This window comes from Salvelinus fontinalis, chromosome 20 (genome assembly GCF_029448725.1).
Source record: "Salvelinus fontinalis isolate EN_2023a chromosome 20, ASM2944872v1, whole genome shotgun sequence".
Taxonomy (NCBI): Eukaryota; Metazoa; Chordata; class Actinopteri; order Salmoniformes; family Salmonidae; genus Salvelinus; species Salvelinus fontinalis.
In genome coordinates, this window is record NC_074684.1 from 27094371 (window position 1) to 27109532 (window position 15162).

General features: G+C 48.6%; 1 pseudogene; it reads right to left on the reverse strand.

The window, feature by feature from the left end:
- LOC129817130 (CD109 antigen-like) overlaps positions 1–15162 on the reverse strand; it is a 40732-nt pseudogene that overhangs the window by 12804 nt on the left and 12766 nt on the right.

Below are 15162 nucleotides of genomic sequence, written 5' to 3' on the forward strand. Positions count from 1 at the left end.
CCCCTCACTTCCCCACCACACTTCCCCGACCTATTCAATACCCCTCAATTCCCCCCCACACTTCCCCGACCTATTCAATACCCCTCACTTCCCCCCCACACTTCCCCGACCTATTCAATACCCCTCACTTCCCCCCCACACTTCCCCGACCTATTCAATACCCCTCAATTCCCCCCCACACTTCCCCAACCTATTCAATACCCCTCACTTCCCCCCCACACTTCCCCGACCTATTCAATAACCCTCAATTCCCCACCACACTTCCCCAACCTATTCAATACCCCTCACTTCCCGCCCACACTTCCCCGACCTATTCAATACCCCTCAATTCCCCACCACACTTCCCCAACCTATTCAATACCGCTCACTTCCACAACCTATTCAATACCCCTCACTTCCACAACCTATTCAATACCCCTCACTTCCCCAACCTATTCAATACCCCTCACTTCCCCAACCTATTCAATACCCCTCACTTCCACAACCTATTCAATACCCCTCACTTCCCCCCCCCACTTCCCCAACCAATTCAATATCCCTCACTTCCCCAACCTATTCAATACCCCTCACTTCCCCCCACACTTCCCCAACCTATTCAATACCCCTCACTTCCCCAACCTATTCAATACCCCTCATTCCCCAACCTATCCAATACCCCTCACTTCCACAACCTATTCAATACCCCGCACTTCCCCCCACACTTCCCCAACCAATTCAATACCCCTCACTTCCAAAACCTATTCAATACCCCGCACTTTTCCCCCACACTTCCCCAACCAATTCAATACCCCTCACTTCCAAAACCAATTCAATATCCCTCACTTCCCCGACCTATTCAATACCCCTCACTTCCCCCCCACACTTCCCTGACCTATTCAATACCCCTCACTTCCCCCCCACACTTCCCCAACCTATTCAATTCCCCTCACTTCCCCCCCACACTTCCCCAACCTATTCAATACCCCTCACTTCCCCACAACACTTCCCCGACCTATTCAATAGCCCTCACTTCCCCCCCACACTTCCCCAACCTATTCAATACCCCTCACTTCCCCACCACACTTCCCCGACCTATTCAATACCCCTCACTATCCCCCCCACACTTCCCCGACCTATTCAATACCCCTCACATCCCCCCCACACTTCCCAAACCTATTCAATACCCCTCACTTCCCCACCACACTTCCCCGACCTATTCAATACCCCTCACTTCCCCCCCACACTTCCCCGACCTATTCAATACCCCTCACTTCACCCCCACCCTTCCCCAACCTATTCAATACCCCTCACTTCCCCCCCACACTTCCCCGACCTATTCAATACCCCTCACTTCCCCACCACACTTCCCCGACCTATTCAATACCCCTCACTTCCCCCTCACACTTCCCCAACCTATTCAATACCCCTCACTTCCCCACCACACTTCCCCGACCTATTCAATACCCCTCACATCCCCCCCCACACTTCCCTGACCTATTCAAAACCCCTCACATCCCCCCCACACTTCCCCGACCTATTCAATACCCCTCACTTCCCCCCCACACTTCCCCGACCTATTCAATACCCCTCACTTCCCCCCCACACTTCCCCGACCTATTCAATACCCCTCACTTCCCCCCCACACTTCCCCGACCTATTCAATACCCCTCACTTCCCCCCCACACTTCCCCGACCTATTCAATACCCCTCAATTCCCCACCACACTTCCCCAACCTATTCAATACCCCTCACTTCCCCCCCCACACTTCCCCGACCTATTCAATACCCCTCAATTCCCCACCACACTTCCCCAACCTATTCAATACCGCTCACTTCCACAACCTATTCAATACCCCTCACTTCCACAACCTATTCAATACCCCTCACTTCCCCAACCTATTCAATACCCCTCACTTCCCCAACCTATTCAATACCCCTCACTTCCACAACCTATTCAATACCCCTCACTTCCCCCCCACACTTCCCCAACCAATTCAATATCCCTCACTTCCACAACCTATTCAATACCCCTCACTTCCCCCCCACACTTCCCCGACCTATTCAATACCCCTCACTTCCCCACCACACTTCCCCGACCTATTCAATACCCCTCACTTCCCCCTCACACTTCCCCAACCTATTCAATACCCCTCACTTCCCCACCACACTTCCCCGACCTATTCAATACCCCTCACATCCCCCCCCACACTTCCCTGACCTATTCAAAACCCCTCACATCCCCCCCACACTTCCCCGACCTATTCAATACCCCTCACTTCCCCCCCACACTTCCCCGACCTATTCAATACCCCTCACTTCCCCCCCACACTTCCCCGACCTATTCAATACCCCTCACTTCCCCCCCACACTTCCCCGACCTATTCAATACCCCTCACTTCCCCCCCACACTTCCCCGACCTATTCAATACCCCTCAATTCCCCACCACACTTCCCCAACCTATTCAATACCCCTCACTTCCCCCCCACACTTCCCCGACCTATTCAATACCCCTCAATTCCCCACCACACTTCCCCAACCTATTCAATACCGCTCACTTCCACAACCTATTCAATACCCCTCACTTCCACAACCTATTCAATACCCCTCACTTCCCCAACCTATTCAATACCCCTCACTTCCCCAACCTATTCAATACCCCTCACTTCCACAACCTATTCAATACCCCTCACTTCCCCCCCACACTTCCCCAACCAATTCAATATCCCTCACTTCCACAACCTATTCAATACCCCTCACTTCCCCCCACACTTCCCCAACCTATTCAATACCCCTCACTTCCCCAACCTATTCAATACCCCTCATTCCCCAACCTATCCAATACCCCTCACTTCCACAACCTATTCAATACCCCGCACTTCCCCCCACACTTCCCCAACCAATTCAATACCCCTCACTTCCAAAACCTATTCAATACCCCGCACTTTTCCCCCACACTTCCCCAACCAATTAAATACCCCTCACTTCCAAAACCAATTCAATATCCCTCACTTCCCCGACCTATTCAATACCCCTCACTTCCCCCCCACACTTCCCTGACCTATTCAATACCCCTCACTTCCCCCCCACACTTCCCCGGCCTATTCAATACCCCTCACTTCCCCCCCACACTTCCCCAACCTTTTCAATACCCCTCACTTCCCCCCCACACTTCCCCAACCTATTCAATACCCCTCACTTCCCCACCACACTTCCCCGAACTATTCAATACCCCTCACATCCCCCCCACACTTCCCCGACCTATTCAATACCCCTCACTTCTCAACCACACTTCCCCGACCTATTCAATAGCCCTCACTTCCCCCCCACACTTCCCCAACCTATTCAATACCCCTCACTTCCCCACCACACTTCCCCGACCTATTCAATACCCCTCACATCCCCCCCACACTTCCCCGACCTATTCAATACCCCTCACATCACCCCCACACTTCCCCGACCTATTCAATACCCCTCACTTCCCCACCACACTTCCCCGACCTATTCAATACCCCTCAATTCCCCCCCACACTTCCCCGACCTATTCAATACCCCTCACTTCCCCCCCACACTTCCCCGACCTATTCAATACCCCTCACTTCCCCCCCACACTTCCCCGACCTATTCAATACCCCTCAATTCCCCACCACACTTCCCCAACCTATTCAATACCCCTCACTTCCCCCCCACACTTCCCCGACCTATTCAATACCCCTCAATTCCCCACCACACTTCCCCAACCTATTCAATACCGCTCACTTCCACAACCTATTCAATACCCCTCACTTCCACAACCTATTCAATACCCCTCACTTCCCCAACCTATTCAATACCCCTCACTTCCCCAACCTATTCAATACCCCTCACTTCCACAACCTATTCAATACCCCTCACTTCCCCCCCACACTTCCCCAACCAATTCAATATCCCTCACTTCCACAACCTATTCAATACCCCTCACTTCCCCCCACACTTCCCCAACCTATTCAATACCCCTCACTTCCCCAACCTATTCAATACCCCTCATTCCCCAACCTATCCAATACCCCTCACTTCCACAACCTATTCAATACCCCGCACTTCCCCCCCACACTTCCCCAACCAATTCAATACCCCTCACTTCCAAAACCTATTCAATACCCCTCACTTCCCCCCCCCCCCCCCACACTTCCCCAACCAATTCAATACCCCTCACTTCCCCAACCTTTTCAATACCCCTCACTTCCCCCCCACACTTCCCAACCTATTCAATACCCCTCACTTCCACAACCTATTCAATACCCCTCACTTCCCCAACCTATTCATTACCCCTCACTTCCCCCACAATTCCCCAACCTATACAATACCCCTCACTTCCACAACCTATTCAATACCCCTCACTTCCCCAACCTATCCAACACCCCTCACTTCCCCAACCTATCCAATACCCCTCACTTTCCCAACATAGTCAATACCCCTCAATTCCCCAACCTATTCAATACCCCTCACTTCCCCCCCACACTTCCCCAACCTATTCAATACCCCTTCACTTCCCCAACCTATTCAATACCCCTCACTTCCCCAACCTACTCAATACCCCTCACTCCCCCCCCACACTTCCCCAACCTATTCAATACCCCTCACTTCCCCAACCTATTCAATACCCCTCACTTCCCCAACCTATTCAATGCCCCTCACTTCCACAACCTATTCAATACCCCTCACTATCCCCCCCCCACACTTCCCCAACCTATTCAATACCCCTCACTTCCACAACCTATTCAATACCCCTCACTTCCCATCCACACTTCCCCAACCTATTCAATACCCCTCACTTCCCCAACCTATTCAATACCCTTCACTTCCCCAACCTATTCAATACCCCTCACTTCCCCCCCACACTTACCCGACCTATTCAATACCCCTCACTTCCCCAACCTATTCAATACCCCTCACTTCCCCCCCCACACTTCCCCAACCTATTCAATACCCCTCACTTCCACAACCTATTCAATACCCCTCACTTCCACAACCTATTCAATACCCCTCAATTCCCCAACCTATCCAATACCCTCACTTACCCAACCTATTCAATACCCCTCACTTCCCCCCCACACTTCCCCAACCTATTCAATACCCCTCACTTCCCCAACCTATCCAATACCCTCACTTCCCCAACCTATTCAATACCCCTCACTTCCCCAACCTATTCAACACCCTCACTTCCCCAACCTATTCAATACCCCTCACTTCCCCAACTATTCAATACCCCACACTTCCCCAACCTATTCAATACCCCTCACTTCCCCCCCACACTTCCCCAACCTATTCAATACCCCTCACCTCCCCCCACACTTCCCCAACCTATTCAATACTCCTCACTTCCCCAACCTATTCAATACCCCTCACACCCCCCCCCCACCACACTTCCCCAACCTATTCAATTCCCCACACTTCCCCAGCATATTCAATACCCCACACTTCCCCAACCTATTCAATACCCCACACTTCCGCAACCTATTCAATACCCCTCACTTCCCCCCCACACTTCCCCAACCTATTCAATACCCCTCACTTCCACAACCTATTCAATACCCCTCACTTCCCCAACCTATTCAATACCCCTCACTTCCCCCACAATTCCCCAACCTATACAATACCCCTCACTTCCACAACCTATTCAATACCCCTCACTTCCCCAACCTATCCAACACCCCTCACTTCCCCAACCTATCCAATACCCCTCACTTTCCCAACCAATTCAATACCCCTCAATTCCCCAACCTATTCAATACCCCTCACTTCCCCAACCTATTCAATACCCCTCACTTCCCCCCCACACTTCCCCAACCTATTCAATACCTTTCACTTCCCCAACCTATTCAATACCCCTCACTTCCCCAACCTATTCAATACCCCTCACTTCCCCCCCACACTTCCCCAACCTATTCAATACCCCTCACTTCCCCAACCTATTCAATACCCCTCACTTCCCCAACCTATTCAATGCCCCTCACTTCCACAACCTATTCAATACCCCTCACTACCCCAACCTATCCAATACCCCTCACTTTCCCAACCAATTCAATACCCCTCAATTCCCCAACCTATTCAATACCCCTCACTTCCCCAACCTACTCAATACCCCTCACTTCCCCCCCACACTTCCCCAACCTATTCAATACCTTTCACTTCCCCAACCTATTCAATACCCCTCACTTCCCCAACCTACTCAATACCCCTCACTTCCCCCCCACACTTCCCCAACCTATTCAATACCCCTCACTTCCCCCCACACCTATTCAATACCCCTCACTTCCCCAACCTATTCAATGCCCCTCACTTCCACAACCTATTCAATACCCCTCACTACCCCCCCCCCCCACACTTCCCCAACCTATTCAATACCCCTCACTTCCCCCCACAACCTATTCAATACCCCTCACTTCCCACCCACACTTCCCCAACCTATTCAATACCCCTCACTTCCCCAACCTATTCAATACCCCTCACTTCCCCAACCTACTCAATACCCCTCACTTCCCCCCCACACTTCCCCAACCTATTCAATACCCCTCACTTCCCCAACCTATTCAATACCCCTCACTTCCCCAACCTATTCAATGCCCCTCACTTCCACAACCTATTCAATACCCCTCACTACCCCCCCCCCCACACTTCCCCAACCTATTCAATGCCACTCACTTCCACAACCTATTTAATACCTCTCACTTCCCATCCACACTTCCCCAACCTATTTAATACCCCTCACTTCCCCAACCTATTCAATACCCCTCACTTCCCCAACCTATTCAATACCCCTCACTCCCCCCCCCCCCCCACACTTCCCCAACCTATTCAATGCCCCTCACTTCCACAACCTATTCAATACCCCTCACTTCCACAACCTATTCAATACCCCACAATTCCCCAACCTATCCAATAACCCTCACTTACCCAACCTATTCAATACCCCTCACTTCCCCCCCACACTTCCCCAACCTATACAACACCCCTCACTTCCCCAACCTATCCAATACACCTCACTTCCACAACCTATTCAATACCCCACACTTCCCCAACCTATTCAACACACCTCACTTCCCCAACCTATTCAACACACCTCACTTCCCCAACATATTCAATACCCCACACTTCCCCAACCTATTCAATAACCCTCACTTCCCCAACCTATTCAATACCCCTCACTTCTCCCCCACATTTCCCCAAACTATCCAATACCCCAAACCTCCCCCCACACTTCCCCAACCTATCCAATACCCCTCACTTCCCCAACCTATTCAATACCCCTCACACCCCCCCCCCACACACACTTCCCCAACCTATTCAATTCCCCACACTTCCCCAGCATATTCAATACCCCACACTTCCCCAACCTATTCAATACCCCACACTTCCCCCCCACACTTCCCCAACCTATTCAATACCCCACACTTCCCCAACCTATTCAATACCCCACACTTCCCCAACCTATTCAGTAAAATCACATTTTGCACTTCCTTATTATTACACAACAGAATGGCACAACAAGTCTATACAGATATCTTTTAAAAGCTGCAGGCCAGGAGGACCAAGAGAGCACAGGCGAGAGTGGCCACATGGTAATGATGGTGGGAGACTGACACACTGCCAGACATATAGGCCCCCTGTCCCCCACACTGGGGGGATGCTCCCTCTGCTGTTTCCTGAAGTCCACGATCATCTCCTTTGTTTTGTTGACGTTGAGTGAGAGGTTATTTTTCTGACAGTACACTTCGAGGGCCCTCACCTTCTCCTTATGGGCCATCTCGTTGTTGTTGGTAATCAAGCCTACTATGGAAGTGTCGTCTGCAAACTTGATGATTGAGTTGGAGGCGTGCATGACCACGCAGTCATGGGTGAACAGGGAGTACAGGAGAGGGCTGAGAACGCACCCTGGTGAGGGTAGGAAACATTGAGTGTTGAGGATCAGTGGGGTGGAGATGTTTCCTACCCTCACCACCTGGGGGCGGCCCGTCAGAAAGTCCAGGACGCAGTTGCACAGGGCGGGATCGAGACCCAGGGTCTCGAGCTTAATGACGAGTTTGGAGGGTATTATGGTGTTAAATGCTGAGCTGTAGTCAATGAACAGCATTCTTACATAGGTATTCCTCTTGTCCAGATGGGATAGGACAGTGTGCAGTGTGATGGCAATTGCGTCGTCTGTGGATCTATTTGGGCGGTAAGCAAATTGGAGTGGGTCTGGGGTATCAGGTAGGGTGGAGGTGATATGATCCTTGACTAGTCTCTCAAAGCACTTCATGATGACAGAAGTGAGTGCTACGGGCGATAGTCGTTTAGTTCAGTTACCTTACCTTTCTTGGGAACAGGAACAGTGGTGGCCATCTTGAAGCATGTGGACACAGCAGACTGGCATAGGGATTGATTGAACATGTCCGTAAACAAACCAGCCAGCTGGTCTGCGCATGCTCTGAGGTCGCGGCTAGGGATGCCGTCTGGGCCTGCAGCCTTGCGGGGGTTAACACGTTTAAATGTTTTACTCACGTTGGCTACGGTGAAGGAGAGCCCACAGACTTTGGTAGCGGGCCGTGTTAGTGGCACTGTATTGTCCTCAAAGTGAGCAAAGAAGTTGTTTAATTTGTCTGGCAGAAAGACGTCGATGTCCACGACGGGGGTGGTTTTCTTTTTGTAATCCGTGATTGACTGTAGACCCTGCCACATACGTCTTGTGTTGAGCCATTTAATTGCGACTCTACTTTGTCTCTATACTGACGCTTTGCTTGTTTGATTGCCTTGCGGAGGGAATAGCTACTCTGTTTGTATTTGGTCATGTTTCCAGTCGCCTTGCCATGATTAAAAGCGGTGGTTTGCGCTTTCAGTTTTGCGCGAATGCTGCCATCAATCCACGGTTTCTGGTTAGGGAAGGTTTTAATAGTCATAGTTGGTACAACATCACCAATGCACTTGCTAATAAACTCACTCAGAGTCAGCGTATACATCAATGTTTTGTGTCTGAGGCTACCCGGAACATATCCCAGTCCATGTGATCGGAGCAATCTTGAAGCGTGTAATCTGATTGGTCAGACCGGCGTTGGATAGACCTGAGCATGGGCATTTCTTGTTTATAGGCTGGGAGCAACAAAATGGAGCCATGGTCAGATTTGCTGAAGGGAGGGTGGGGGAGGGCTTTGTATGCATCACAGAAGTTAGAGTAGCAATGGTCCAGAATGCTACCAGCTCGTGTCGCACATTCAATATGCTGATAGAATTTAGGAAGCCTTGTTCTCAGATTAGCTTTGTTAAAATCCACAGCTACAAAAAAATGCAGCCTCAGGATGTATGGTTTCCAGTGTACATAGAGTCCAGTGAATTTCTTTCAGGGCCGTCGAGGTATCTGCCGTCGAGGTATCTCCGTATGCACGGCTGTGACTATAATCGAGGAGAATTCTCTTGGTAGATAATGCGGTCGGCATTTGATTGTAAGGAATTCTAGGTCAGATGAACAAAAGGACTTGAGTTCCTGTATGTTGTCATGATTACACCATGAGTCGTTAATCATAAGGCATACACCCCTGCCATTCTTACCAGAGAGATGTTTGTTTCTGTTGCCGCGTTGCGTGAAGAAACCGGGTGGCTGTACCGACTCCGACAACATATCCCGAGTGAGCCATGTTTCTGTGAAACAGAGAATGTTACAATCTCTGATGTCTCTCTGGAAGGCAACTCGTGCCCTAATTTCATCCACCTTATTGTCTAGAGATTGAACATTGGCGAGTAATATGCTCGAAAGCGGTGGATGGTGTGCTCGCCTTCTAAGTCTGACCAGTAGGCCACTCCGTTTGCCTCTCTTGCGGTGACCGCGTTAGTTTGGGTCGGCCTCTGGGATAAGATCCCATGTTCAGGGTGGAGGTCCGAACAAAGGATCCTCTTTGGGAAAGTTGTATTCCTGGTCGTAATGTTGGTAAGTTGACGTCGCTTTTATATCCAATAGTTCTTCCCGGCTGTATGTAATAACACTTGAGATTATCTGGGCTAACAACGCAAGAAAGAATACATAAAAAATAAAAATATTACTGCATAGTTTCCTAAGACCTGAAGTGAGGCGAACATCTCTGTCGACGCCATTGTAGAGGTCCACGACTACAGGGATTTCCACACACATCTCCTCTGTCGTCGCATGAGGAGGGAGTCAACATGAGAATAAAACGAGAGGTGAGTACCCTGCTAAACAGTGAGCTTGATGTCAAAACTTGTGTTATATGACTTCTGAGCAACGCCTCCAATGTCTCCATACCTAACAATAATTGAGTAGTGTGTTTCAAGATCTATCTCAGATGGGATACGTTTCCTCCTCCCCATTGTCTGAAAGAGAGATGCCACAGGGTATATCTTGTTGACGGTCTTACGTTACATGTAGAGGATATCAAGACACCACACAGAGACATCCAGTACCACACAGAAACATCCAGTACCACACGGAGGAAATGTGTAATATTGTTAATATAATATAACCATGTGTTAGTGTTGTTTTATTGTGATTTTATGCATGAATGCATGAATTTATGCATTTATGCAGGAAAATTATCAGTGACAACAGAGTGATCAAATTAAGATCCTACATCTGTATAGTTACACTTTTAGAGTCCAGGTAGAGGTTGACATTCCCCGGAGTTGTCTCCACTCACCTAACCACGTCGTTGGTCTCAATCCCATCCTGAGCCAGGATGATGCCATTGAAAAGGCCCACCTCCAGAATGGCCATGCCAGTCTAGTTAATGACCTGGCCCTCCAACAGACTGCAAGAGAGCAATTTGGGAATAGCTATATAAAACACAGTAGGTAATAAACCTTTTGCAGCATCCTGACATGCCAGACCATGTGACCTTTCCAATATCTAACTTATTTAAACAGCAGGCTATTGAAAAGCCAAGTTTTCTTTTTGGGGTTTTCATTTTGAAGCTGTAAATGTGTGTTACCAAGCCAGCCCCTAAGCCTTACCTGTTGCAGATAAAGGTGGACGTAATACGTGTCAGTGTCAAACAACTATACATGCAAATCAAAAGCCTCCTGTGTGGTGTCTCTGTGACAACCTTCTGCCCTCTGAATTGTAAAGAGAGAGAGAGATTGAGCAATACAAATAAAGGAGAACGATCAAAACAATTTACTGGCAAGTTTCATTTCAATGTTTTACTGACAGACAGTATGCTTTCTTCAAAGGGACTGATTTGTTGCAGCCCATTTACAGGGATGAAAACAACTCAAGATGTGAACGTTTCATCAAAGAGTGAGACTGAGACAGGCCGATTAACGCTTTACAGCAGGAGGCTCCAGCATTAATAACTCCCTGGGACACAATCGGACCGTGTTAATGATGAGATAGGATTACTTAAACAACACTCCAAAGCCACCATTTTTACTGTTATGGTGATTTCTCATCCTTTTGATATGAGGTTAGTCATTGGTATGATGCAAGGGGCTGTGTTTGACATGTTTTCATTATTGAGATTGATGGAAATCTTTGGCAGGCAGACATGAGGACTGTGATTTAAGTCACTCAACACATTACTGGATTCTGAAACAGATCGAATCCTTGGCCCTGGACAGAATAACCTGTAAGCGTTCCTCTCTGCCTGTCTCGATCTGAAACGTTAACCACAACAATCAGTTGCAACATCATCACTAAGATGGAGCCAAACCTGGAGAATAATGCACTGCTTTGTTCTTTATTGCTTGATCATTTTATTTGAATGGGGATCTTTTCATTTTACTTCCTGGCTCTGGTATAGCAGATAGTTGATGTAGCTAGAGTGGAAGTTGGCCACTATGGTTGAAGGTCCTCTGTTGACTGTAATGTGGGGATTTATGAGGTGAGACTCACTGTAGACTGCATACTCAGACAAGGCCTGCAGAGCCTTCACTATGTCCCGAGGAGATAAAGGATAAAGCAGCTCGACTCCATTTCAAAATGTTTTAATAAATACCAAATCCCACAGAATGAAACCAATATATGGTTTTACTTTGGATGTTGTTTGTGTGTCTGAGTGCAGACTGGGATTTCTCAGAATTATTTTGACTTTAGTCTGCTGTGCTGCATATGCCCAGCCAGCCACATACAGTCAGTCCCCCTTACAATGTGCCACAGACAAAGCAGCTGTTCCTCCTCCCTCTTGGTTGTATTACTCTATCCAGCTCTTGAGGCTGCTGCGGGCCAGCTCAATACAGGCTGTTGATCCTAAATCCTACCTTTACTGAGCCTCTCTTGTAAGCCCTTGGGACCCTACAATGTTTTTATACCCTAACTCTATCCGTGGTGGGATTTCAGGTTAATCCGTACATTTGATCAACTTGACTCACAGTACTTGATGGACTTAATTTAATTCCGTGTTACTGACACAACAGGCTCCATAGACTCTAGACTAGAGGCTTGTTCTTTTGGGTTTTGTGAATGTTCCTTTTGATTCTATTCAGTGAAACTGGAAAGCAGTATGTTCTGAGCCAACCTATCTGATCAAGAATCATAGATTGACCCTTGAAATTCTGACCCAGCCTAACTGATCTGGGTTCAGACACTGACTCACAATGACCCTTGAAATGCATATGTTCTGACCCAGCCTGATGATCTGGGATCAGAGATGACCCTTCTTCACCTGTGTGGAGCCGTATCCTCCCAGGTGGTTCATCTGCTGGCTGAGCCACTTCATGAGGCCGAAGCCCTCCACAACCCAGGCAAGCTTGTGCAGGAAGAGCAGCAGGTAGGTAGCCATCTCTATGTCTGCGGAGCACGGCTGGCACGACTCAACAACAACAACATCTGGGAAACAAGGCTTGCACTGTATGTAGAATAACTATTTTTGTAACAGACTGTGACATGCAGAAATCAAGAAAGTGTCATCAAAAAATAACAATTTAGTGTTTTCCAATGAGTCCTCTTTAAATGCTTTTAGATATGCAGCACCTTAGAACAGAGGCGTCTCATCCATCCCCATTCAACTCCCCAAGTGTTTACCCCTCATCTCTGCTCGTTCCATCAGCTGTGTCAGCGCTCGGTCTGCGGTCTCACTGTTGGCCATGGGCAGAGTGTAAGCAGCCAGGCACATGCTGTAGCTATGGAAACCTGGCTCGCATACATGTTCTGAATAATAGAAACAAAATAAAGGTCAACCACAGCGATTTAACAGACTTGGAAAACCAAAGGCCAAAGCACATACTGTATTGTAGCATTACTCCCACCTTGTAACTGTCATCCTCCAACAGCTCCATGAGGACGTAGGTTGTGAGAGATATGGGGCCATCCAGGCCTCCCTGAAGCTCAGTGTGGATGATCCGACCAGGCTCCATGAAGGCCCCATCATCTCCCTGCTGGGCCCCCTACCAGGCTTGCAGTACTGGAGAGTACTCTGCAGTCGATGAAGAGACTCGCCTGCAGGAAGCACTTCAGTACAAACACAGAGAGCCTTTCAGAGAGGAGATATGGATACAGGGTTACAGATACACAGACATGAACAGACGCAGACACACAAACAGGCTGAGATACTCACAATGTGCTTCTAGAGGAGTCACTATTTCGAAAGACACTGAATGAACGATCATCTAGTAGGACAGTTCACTCTCATAAACTAAATGGGCAAGAAACTAAAGGATTAACTATTAGGCTATATCATACATATATGTTATTATATGTATTAATCTATGTAATATGTGTCATTATATTTAATTAACTATTAGGCTATATAATACAGAATTTCAGCTATGTTGGTATGAATATTAGCAACACACCTTTCATCATGTAAGACGTTGCTTTACTCAAGATATTATAGTCGACTTGTCCAGACACAGTCAGATACTTAATGACAGATGTTGGGGAACAAGTGGATCATGTTCTGCTCCCCACCGCCATAAGGCATAGAGGGACTCTAGGCCAGTGATGGATGGTCCACGGATGTCACCTTTATACAGAGAAAACAAAAGACAGAATAGAAAGAGAACGACACACAGAGAGCCTTTCTGACTTTGTCTTTCTTTAATGATACATCCTCACTTCATTAAAACCTCACCACCATCACCCCCCACCCCCTTTAAAAACAAATATCCCCTCTGCTGCATATTCACCTTGCCCTCTACCCCATAATACAAAACAACATCACACATCACAATAACCACTGATGTGCCTTCGCTCCTGTTATGCTCCTAATGTTCCGCACCTTAATGCAGAGGTTGTAGTGGGCTTTAGCTGAAACCCCCTCAAACTCCCCCAGGCTCGGAGTGTTGAAGTCAAACAAGACCTCCAATACCCTCTTGTCAGTCCTCAGTCTCTGCTGTCACCTTCAGTGGCGGAAACATTGGTGGCCCTTGCCCCTTTGGTCACTCAAACACCCCCCTTACCGGCTCAGATAGAACCTCCTGGACCTCCCCAAGGAATCTCTCCAGCAGCCTAAGAGATGTTAGTCCTGTTTGTTGTGCCAGGACTTTTCCACCCCTCCTCCCCCAGCAGCCACAGGCCACCCAGCCTTAGTAAACCCGCTGCCATCAGTCGGTTCTGCAGGGTGGCCGACTGAACCGATCTCAAAAGGATAGCTGGATTGTGAAGACCCAGCCGAGGCTCCACACCCCCCTGGGAGGGGGTGTGGGCCTTAGCAGCTGCCAGGCACTCAGCACCGCAGAGTAGAAATCAGAGAGACCTGCTGTACTCAGCCTCTCCAGCTTCATGAGGAACAGCTGACATCCCTTCCCAGTTCTTCCTGACCCACCTTTCCGAGCCCAGATACACCCAAAATGATATTAAGCCCTTCACAACCCCACTGCAAACCCCCTGGAAGCAGAGGGGGGACCTACAGTGGGGAGAACAAGTATTTGATACACTGCCAGATTTTGCAGGTTTTCCTACTTACAAAGCATGTAGAGGTCTGTCATTTTTATCATAGGTACACTTCAACTGTGAGATGACATAAGTATTTGATACATCAGAACTTAATATTTGGTAAATAAACCTTTGTTTGCAATTACAAAGATCATACGTTTCCTGTAGTTCTTGACCAGGTTTGCACACACTGCAGCATGGATTTTGGCCCACTCCTCCATACAGACCTTCTCCAGATCCTTCAGGTTTCGGGGCTGTCGCTGGGCAATACGGACTTTCAGCTCCCTCCAAAGATCTTCTATTGGGTTCAGGTCTGGAGACTGGCTAGGCCACTCCAGGACCTTGAGAT